This window comes from Apium graveolens, chromosome 11 (genome assembly GCF_009905375.1).
Source record: "Apium graveolens cultivar Ventura chromosome 11, ASM990537v1, whole genome shotgun sequence".
NCBI classification, from domain to species: domain Eukaryota; kingdom Viridiplantae; phylum Streptophyta; class Magnoliopsida; order Apiales; family Apiaceae; genus Apium; species Apium graveolens.
In genome coordinates, this window is record NC_133657.1 from 165,750,423 (window position 1) to 165,760,238 (window position 9,816).

Below are 9,816 nucleotides of genomic sequence, written 5' to 3' on the forward strand. Positions count from 1 at the left end.
TATGATCAACTTCGAGTCTCCACGGACCTTTAAGTTTTTGACTCTAAGTGTCCCAGCTAGACCAAGGCCAGCAATCAGGGCTTCATACTCTGCCTCATTGTTTGTGGTTGGGAAGTCTAGCTTCATGGCATACTCAATTAAGAATCCATCAGGGCTTTGCAAAACCAACCCTGCTCCACTGGAATTTGTTTTTGATGCTCCATCAAAATAGAGAACCCAATATTCTTTCTCCTTGTCCCCATTGTCGACTCCCTTGTCTTGAGGTGTGGTATCTTCCTGCCCCCCGACTTCTTGGTTGGGTATGGTACATTCCACCACGAAGTCAGCTAGTGCCTGGGCTTTTATGGCCATACGTGGCTTATACTTGAGATCGAACTCTCCCATTTCTATTGCCCACTTAATTAGTCTCCCACTTGCCTTGGGACTGTGAATGATATTTCTCAGTGGCTGATTTGTTAGCACTTCAATTTGGTGAGCTTGAAAATAAGGACGCAGCTTTCTTGAAGCCATTACCAAGGCTAAAGCGAATTTCTCAATGGCTGAATAATTCAACTCAGCACCATGCAAAATTTTGCTGACATAGTATACGGGTTTCTGGACTTTCAGTTCCTCCTTAACCAACACCGCGCTCAAGGCGCTTTCTGAAACAGCCAAGTACAAGAATAAAACTTCACCCAGAACTGGCTTGGCCAACAACGGGGCCTGGCCCATATACTTCTTTAACTCTTCAAATGCCTTCTGATTTTCCTCACTCCATACAAAGTCTTTAATGTTCTTTAATGACTTGAAGAATGACAAGCACTTGTCTCCTGACTTGGAGATGAATCGTCCTAGCGCAGCAACCCTTCCTGTGAGTTTCTGAACATCCTTGACAGTTTTTGGGGGTTCCATGTCCAGGATTGCCTTTATTTTATCGGGGTTAGCCTCAATTCCCCTCTTTGAGACCATCAATCCCAAGAATTTTCCAGATCCTACTCCGAAAGCACACTTCGTGGGATTCAACATCATCTTGTGGTACCTCAGGACCTCAACAGCTTCCCTCAAATGGGTTATATGATCAGTCTTTACTAGACTCTTGACTAGCATGTCATCAACATAGACTTCCATAGTCTTCCCAATAAGATCCTTAAAAATTTTATTCACCAACCTTTGATAGGTGGCTCCTGCATTCTTGAGACCAAACGCCATAACAAGATAACAATAAACACCAAAGTCAGTGATAAATGATACCTTTGGAATGTCATCCTTATGCATTTTGATCTGGTTGTATCCGCTAAACCCATCCATGAAACTCAGCATCTCATGTCCAGCGGTGGCATCAATCAAAGTATCAATTCTAGGCAGCGGAAAACAGTCTTTGGGGCATGCATCATTCAGATCGGTGAAGTCTATACACATCCTCCACTTTCCATTAGCCTTCTTCACCATTACAGGGTTTGCTAACCACTCCGGAAATTGAATCTCCTCAATGAAACCAGCCTCTAAGAGCTTTTCCACTTCCTGCTTTATAGCCTCTTGTCTTTCCGGGGCAAAATTTCTTTTCTTTTGTTTCACTGTCTTCCGGCTTGGATCCACGTTTAACTTGTGGGTAATTAACTCCGGGTCTATGCCTGGCATATCAGCTGCTGACCATGCAAACACATCACTATTTTCTTGCAAAAATTTCACTAACTTCCCTCTAAGGGGCTCCTCTAATGTAGCTCCAATGAAAGTCATCCTCTCTGGATTCTTGGGATCTAAAGGAACCGAAACCAATTCTTCTGCTGGCCTTCCTCTATTCTCATCATTTTCTCGAACATCCATATCTTCAATAGGAAGAACCTGCCCCCCGACTCCATCTGCCCTCAAAGAGGCCACATAACAGCTTCTAGCCATTTTTTGATCTCCTCTCTCTTCTCCAATCCTACCATAGCGTGACTCCAAAGGACTTTACTGATGTGGTGGCCACCCCTGACCTTGAGAGGATTAAGCTCATGGGAGCCCAATCTCTGGCTTCGTCTAACGCCTACTTTCAAGGCGCTGTGAGGCAAGCCGAATCATGGAAGCGGGCTTCTAATAAGGCCGATAATGCCCTTAGGAGGCAGCAGAAGAAGTATGCTACCCTGGAGAAGAAGCTCAAGCGCAAGGAGGAAGAACTCGGAGAGTCTAACGCCGAGCTGGTGGTACTTCGGGCGGATAAGGATAAGGCTATAAACAACTATCTGGACTCGGAGGAGTTTGCCCAATCTATGAGGATTAGGGATGATTCAGTCTTTCCCGAGTTTTTTAGGACTGGTTGGGACACGGCCCTTGGGACCGTGAACGAGGCTTGTCCTGATATTAACCCGGCGGACTATATCTGTCCTGATGACGAGGCTTTGCTACAGAGCTTTCTTCATCCTAGCTGTTTCCTCGACCAAGGGGACATTGTCCTCGTTAATCTCCTTAGCAGCTGAAACAAAGCAAAAGACAAAATAAGTGATGTTAATAATGCGTGAAATAAAGAAAAATTGAGAAGGGAAGAGAAATACCCTGTTGAGAAACAGAGGATAGTCCCACATGAATCAGGGAAAACTCTTCTAAAAGAGTCCAGCTGGTGGTGGTGCCATCATCCTGAGTGAGCCCATTGTAAATGATAGTTTCTTCAGGAGTTAAGTGAATGGATTTGAGGCTACCATCACTGACCTTCCCGAAGGAAGATCGAAAGAGCGTGCCCCAGTCGCCATTCTCCCAACGTAACCCAACGAAACTATTCCTCCAATTTGGATTATTATCAGGAATAGAGGCGCTATTAAAGATATGTTTGCTTTTGGGCCTTTGTTTGACATAAACCCAGCCACAAATATTGGAAGAACTATTGTAACATTGAAAGACTTTCCTAAAAATGGCTACAGAAAGAGGAAAGCCCTCCCTAAGACAACAAACCATAAAACATAGAATATTCCTCCAGGCGTTTGGAGGAAGCTGACACGGGTTGATTTGTAAGTCAGCCAAAAGATGAGGGATAAAAGGATGGAAAGGGAACCTAAGCCCAGCATTAAGGGCGTCGGTGTAGATGAAGAGAGTATCGGGCCTCCAGTGGCAAGTGCGGTCACCACCAGAGACTGGAACTAGTCTAAAGGGGGGAGGGACGTTATAACGAGCATTTAGTTTATTGAAATCTATGTTATGCCAAGTATTACAGTGATTAAAGGAGTCGAGATGTGCAGTGGAAGGATATTCATCCCCCCTAGTATTAATCATATCAATTAAAGACATATATGAAGAGCGGATCTCGATATCCTTACCTCGTTTTGAAGCCGAGGCTATCTTGGCCGCCCTCTCGGAGCTCTTGTCAGCCATCTAGTAAAGACTGGAAAAGACTTGGGAGGAGAAAGGAGTGGATTAGAGAGAGGAGAAGATTAGGAAGTTTGAGATGAAGAGAAATGAAATGAGAGGTGTGAAGAAGCACACTCTCATCCCACCTATATATAGGAGAAATAAGGGGATTTGGGCCTCAAAAAAGCCCATTTGAGCCCAAAAATAAGAAGGTTCTGGAATTATCCAGAAAATCCCTGGAAAAATTGAGAGAAATTTGAATTTTTTTGAAAATTCTGGAAGAATCCAGAATAACCTTAGAAGAATTTGGAATTTGGGCTCAGAAATGAGCCCCAATTCTAGAAAAATCTTGAAAAACCCAAGGCCCAGTACCAAGGCCCAAATACATAAAGCCCTATTTGAGGCCCAAAATGATTTTTCCAGGCCCAGGATTAATAAAGATAGTGGGCCCCAAGGTCAGAACAGCCCAGAAAAGGGCCCAATTAGTTAAAAATACAAAACCCAGTTGAAATGGGCCCAGGTTATAAACCAAAAAAGGGGATGGCCCAAAAGAATACAGCCCAGGTTTAAGGGCCCAAATCCAAATTACAGAAATATATTCAAGACCAATTCGACCAGGAAACACAAAGGAATCCTGATCGAAACTCCTGAGGTCGAAATCTTGTCGATCAGGGCTGAAAAATAAGCTTAATTCGACCTGAATTAAGACTCATTCGACTAGAAATCAACTGAAAACCCTGGTCGAAACAATCCTGCTCGAAATTGCTTCGACCAAGGCAAGAAAGGCGGCTAATTCGGTCAAAACAAAGAATTCTGACCCAAAACCCTGACCGAAAATTTCCTGGTCGAAAAGGGGAAATAGCTGTTTCATTCGATCAGAATGGCAGAACGTTTTTGACCCGGTCGACCAGGAAACCAAATAAAATCCTGGTCGAATGAGCCCTGCCCGAATTTGCATCGACCTGGGCAACAAATGAGGGTTAATTCGGTCAAAAAACGGAGATCCTGACCGAAAAGGACGAAAATCCTAGTCGAAAAAAAAAAAAAAAAAAAAGGGAAAAAAAAAAATCCTGGCCGAAATTCGACCAGGACCTCTGCTCGAATATTCCTGCTCGAATTTCCTTCGACCAGGGCTGAAAGAAGGTTAATTCGACCAGGATCCTGGCCGAATGGATCCCTGGTCGAAAACTGTATAAAAAAAAAAAAAAAAAAAGAGAGAAAAAAGAAAAAAAGGGGGGAAAAAAAAATCCTGGAAAATTACAAAAAAATCAGGAAATTCCTTAAAATAATTTTTGAAAAATGTTAATATTTTCAGAAATTAAGGGAAAATCCAGAAATTAAGGAATAAATCCAGAAATTAAGGATAAAATCCAGAAATTAAGGAATAAATCCAGAAATTAAGGATAAATTCCAGAAATTAAGGAATAAATCCAGAAATTAAGGATAAAATCCAGAAATTAAGGAATAAATCCAGAAATTAAGGATAAATTCCAGAAATTAAGGGAAAAAATCCAGAAATTAAGGATAAATCCCAGAAATTAAGGGAAAAATCCAGAAATTAAGGGGAAAATTCCAGAAATTAAGGATAAATCCCAGAAATTAAGGGAAAAATCCAGAAATTAAGGGAGAAATCCAGAAATTAAGGATAAATCCCAGAAAAATAAGGAAAAATCCCAGAAAAATTAGGGAAAATCCCAGAAAAATTAGGGAAAATTCCAGAAATTAGGGAAAAATCCCGGAAATAAGGGAAAAATTCCTGGAAATCAAATAATTCCTAAATAAAAAAATTCGTTGTAAACGTGTAGGTCGCTCCACACTTTACGGAAAAACGAAACCCTGTAAGGGAACAAATAGATTTAACTTCTGCGAAACCTATTCAATGTTTCCCAAAAGTTGGGGGGCAAATGATAGGGATAAATAAATTATGATTGTATAATTAAATACTGCATTAATTGTACAAGCTGTGGGCTGCTAGGCCCAATAAATAGATATATGATACTCAAACCAGAAAGGTTAAGCCTGATGGACCAGATCAGGCCTGACGGAATAAAAAAGGCCCAAAAGCCCTGATTATTAATTAATTTCGTAATTAATTAATAGGGGAGAAATCAGATGTTGAAAAGAGTCCCGATAAGGATATAAATCCTTAGAGATTAGCCTCAAGGGGACCTAAAAGGATAAGGAATCAGCTTCCTACTTCCTAGGACTCCTAAGTCTATCCTAATTCAGAGGCTTATCCACCAAGTCTCCTATACCAAGTCCAATTCAAGGACTCCCACATCTATATAAGGGGTCTCACCCCCACCAATCAGAACTACGTTTTTTGACTTGATCCTTGGCAATCAGCAAGGTACGTAGGCATCTTGTTAAGGCAGATTGAGTCACGAAACACAAGAGCAGTCAAATCGAGCCTCGAAGCTCACGTTCCTTAGTATTAAATACAGCAATTATATATAGTAGCTTTAATCCATAACAACACCTGTTACTGATGCTGTTCAAACTCCAGAATTATCAACAACACCTTCTCTGCATCAAGATGCTGATGATCAGATTTTAGGTGAGCATCAGGATATGGCTGTTGATCAGAACTTAGTATCAGATCAGCAATTAGAGGATCCTGAAGCCTCCATTGCTACTCACACTGTTATCCTATCAGAAGATACTGATTCTTTAAGTTCTGATGCTGTAAATGTTGGAGATACTGGTGAAGCTGCTACAACTGTAGATGCTGATGAAGCAGGTCCTTCAGGACATACTCCTCCACCGACTCTTCTTAAGTCTGAACTAGTAAAGGAGTTTGTTATCAGGGATGCACCAGTGCCTTGGAGTGAAACTCCTGCAGGTCAGGAGTGGACTAAGGAATGGAACTCAGTTTCATGTGTTCCAAATGCTTTACATCTTGCTGAGCACTTGACTAAAGCTGATGAAATGTTAAATTCTGATGATTTTAAAACCCAGCTTAGAGTCACTGCATTGAGTACTAAACATCTACAAGGTCTTCATTCCAATACTCATGCAGAGCTACACAAGATTCAGGAGAACTTTATCAAACAGGAACAAGTTTGGAAAATTGATAAGAAAAAGTTCTTTCAACCTACCATTGACAGGATTGCTTATATTGAGAAAACTCAAGAGAAACAACAAGCTCAGATTGATCAAATTTTGACAAATCAAGCTTCTCAGCAATCGCAACTTACTGAAATCTAGACCTCAGTGGAACTACTTATCTCTCTTTTATTACCTGCTGATGCCAAAAAGGGGGAGAAGGTAATTAAGTCCAAATGCAAAACCAACAAGACAATGCTAGGAAAGGATGATGGAAAAGATGGCCAAGGAAACTCTGGAATGGGTAGTGGTCATAGTCAAGGTAGAAGGTTTACATCAAGACAAGCTAGTCACAGAACAAGTTCTGATACTGGAAAAAGAATAAGTTCTGCTGCTGGTAAAAGGATAAGTTCTGATGAACTTCTAGATCTTGATGAGGAAATGTCAAGACAGTTATTTCTTCAAGAAAATCCAGGGATGGACTTGGAAAGTTTAAAGGAAGAAGAAGCCAGACTTAAATCAGAGAAAGTCACATCTAAATCTGAAGCTTCTGGTAAAAAGTTACTTCCAAAACTTAAAGGCATTGTGATCAAAGAAAGGACACATACTGAAGTAACATTGGCTAGATCACAACCACAGATAGATCCAAGATCCAAGGGTAAAGAAAAGGTTGGTGAACCTATCAAGGCTTATGTACCTCCTGAGGAAGAAGAAATTACTGATGGAAAAGATGATCTTGCTCTGACTTCAAGAAAAGTTCTTAAAACAACCTTTGACATGGCTCAAGTTGTTCAGAGTCAAGAAATTGTAAGTTCTGATATTCAGAAAAAGCAAGTAACCTCTGACAGAGCTCAAGTTAACTTGATATCAGAAAATAGATCAAAGACACTCCTACCAGGATTTACTAAAACAAAACAGACTCAATCTTTGAAGACTACTGCAAGTGGTTTTGAAGCAAGAGTAGTTACTGGAAAGGAAGCTAGAGATAAAACTGGATTGGGAAGTGCTGATGAAAGAAGAGTACACAACACTACCAATGATCCAACTTCATTGAGTGAACCAGGTATTGGAGCAACTCCTGAGAGATTGAATCAACTGGAATCTGTACAGATGGTTTACCATACCTACTTGAATGAATACATCATGTTGTATTTCATGACAAATGGTAGGGTTTATCATATAAGATAAAATGCCATTCCTTTGAAGTATTTTGAAGAATTGGAGCATGTACTTTTCTTACTTCAAGTGGATGACAGAATAACAGAGATTGCTGCAAACTACTTAAAAGAACAGATTCAGAGACAGAAAAGGCTTTATTCTGTTAAGTCTGACAGCATATATGTTCCAAAGTACAGAGATCACAATGGTGATATTGTTGATATGACGCCTAATACTGCACAGATCAGAACGTATCTTGGTATTAAGGGACTTGAATTCAATCTTGAGTCTGACAAAGCTTATGTCATAAGACTAGATCAGGAGTTGAGAAAAGCAAAGATTAATGATCTCAGAGCTGCAATCTTTCAAACTGGTGAAAATACTGCAGAGCTTAAAGGTGTTAAAAGGAGAATGATTGATGAACTAAGATATGCTGAGAAATGTTTGTTGAAGAATTATCTCAGAACAACTCCTGACATCAGAGAGATCAGAAAATGAAGAAGCCAAGTCGAAGATCTACAACTGCTTAAATTCTGATATTTATACAGATTGAAGTTATCAGAAGTTGAAATTGGTAAAAACTTTAAGGACTGTAAGTTGTAGTTATCTAGTCTATTTCTCATGCATTTGTACTTAATGTTTTTGACATCATCAAATATCTGTTAAACTTGTATATTTTGTTAATTTACAAGTTGGGGGAGATTGTTAGATATATTTGATAATGTCATGGCTAATATGTTTTATGTTTAGCTTTCAGATCTTACGTGAACAGGATAAATCAGTACTTAACTGTTGATCAGTACTTATACTGGAAGTCAGGACTTAAGGATATCAGTACTTATTTTATCAGGAGATAATCATCAGAAGATAGATATCAGAACTTAAGTGCTGAAGGACAATCAGATAAGGACAGTAGCTGATTAAAGGAAAGAAGATCGAGATAAACATAAGAAGAGATATGCATGAAGAAGGAATTCCGTGAAGAATGGAATACTTGGAAGAAAAGATATCTGATTGATATATTTTAGGAAGCAGAATTATATTCCATGTCAATTAGCGATTATCTTGTAACTGTGTAGTATATAAACACAGACATAGGGTTTACACTATAAGTGTTATCATTATTAGAAAAGATTATTCATTGTAACCCTTGCAGCTCTCGTGATATTTGTTCATCACTGAGAGGTAACAGTTCCATACTGTAACAGAGTTTATTGTTTCAATAAAGTTTGTTTTCTGTTACTTAAGTTCTTAAAGTTCGATTTAAGTGTACTATACACTGTATTCACCCCCTCTACAGTGTGTGTGTGACCTAACATAGCCGAGACATAATTTGTTTTTAGTATCTTAATATTATCCGCCATTTTTTAAAAGAAATGAGAATAAAATTTCAATAATAAATTAAATTAATTGTGCACGAAAATTAAAACAAATAAATAATGTCCAACACACAAATTATCAAAGAATAGAATTGTAATTAAAATAGTAGAGAGCAAATTAGCCAAATAACCAATTAATTCTATTGGCCAAACAGTTCCTTAGACCTTGCAAACCACAAGTCGAGATCTCTCTGATTAAACGGTGAAAACACAGGTTTTTTCAGTAAAAAAGTGCAATTCCTGGGCTACAATAATCTGAGATCAAATTAAAATTTAACAGAGTTTGAGTACAAAATTAATAAATTAAAATATTGTTCCTTGTTCTCTCTCGCGACTGTATAGAATGTGTGTATAATAAGGAATGAAAACAAAGGAGCCGGTTTATATATACACACAAAACATACAAAAAATGGTTAAGTGCTAACTTGCGACAATAGGGGATCTGAAGGTCGCAAGTTGGGAGATAGAAATCTTCTTGAAGCAGTAACTTGCGACTACAGTTATTCGTAAGGTCGCAAGTTTGGAGATGGGGAATTGAGTTTAAGTTATAACTTGCGACTAAAGGAAATTAGTAGGTCGCAAGTTACAAGTTAAAACAGAATAAGCCAACAGCTAATTTGTGACTACTCTATAGAACAAAAGCAACAACATAAAATCTAAGTATTTGTCCTCTAGTTGCAAGTTAGAGAGTTACAACACTTGAACAAATTATTATTATTTTTTATTTACATAACCTATTTTTTTAACCAATTCATTACTTTTTTCATAAAAGAAAAAGATTAATAAATTGAAAATAAATATTGTGCTCCAAATTAAAATATCAAATGAATGTATTCTTTAAATATAGATTTATTTAAAATTCATTACATTGGTAATTCACAATTTTATTCATAATTAAAATAATTATTATCATTAATTTGATAATAATTATATTTTT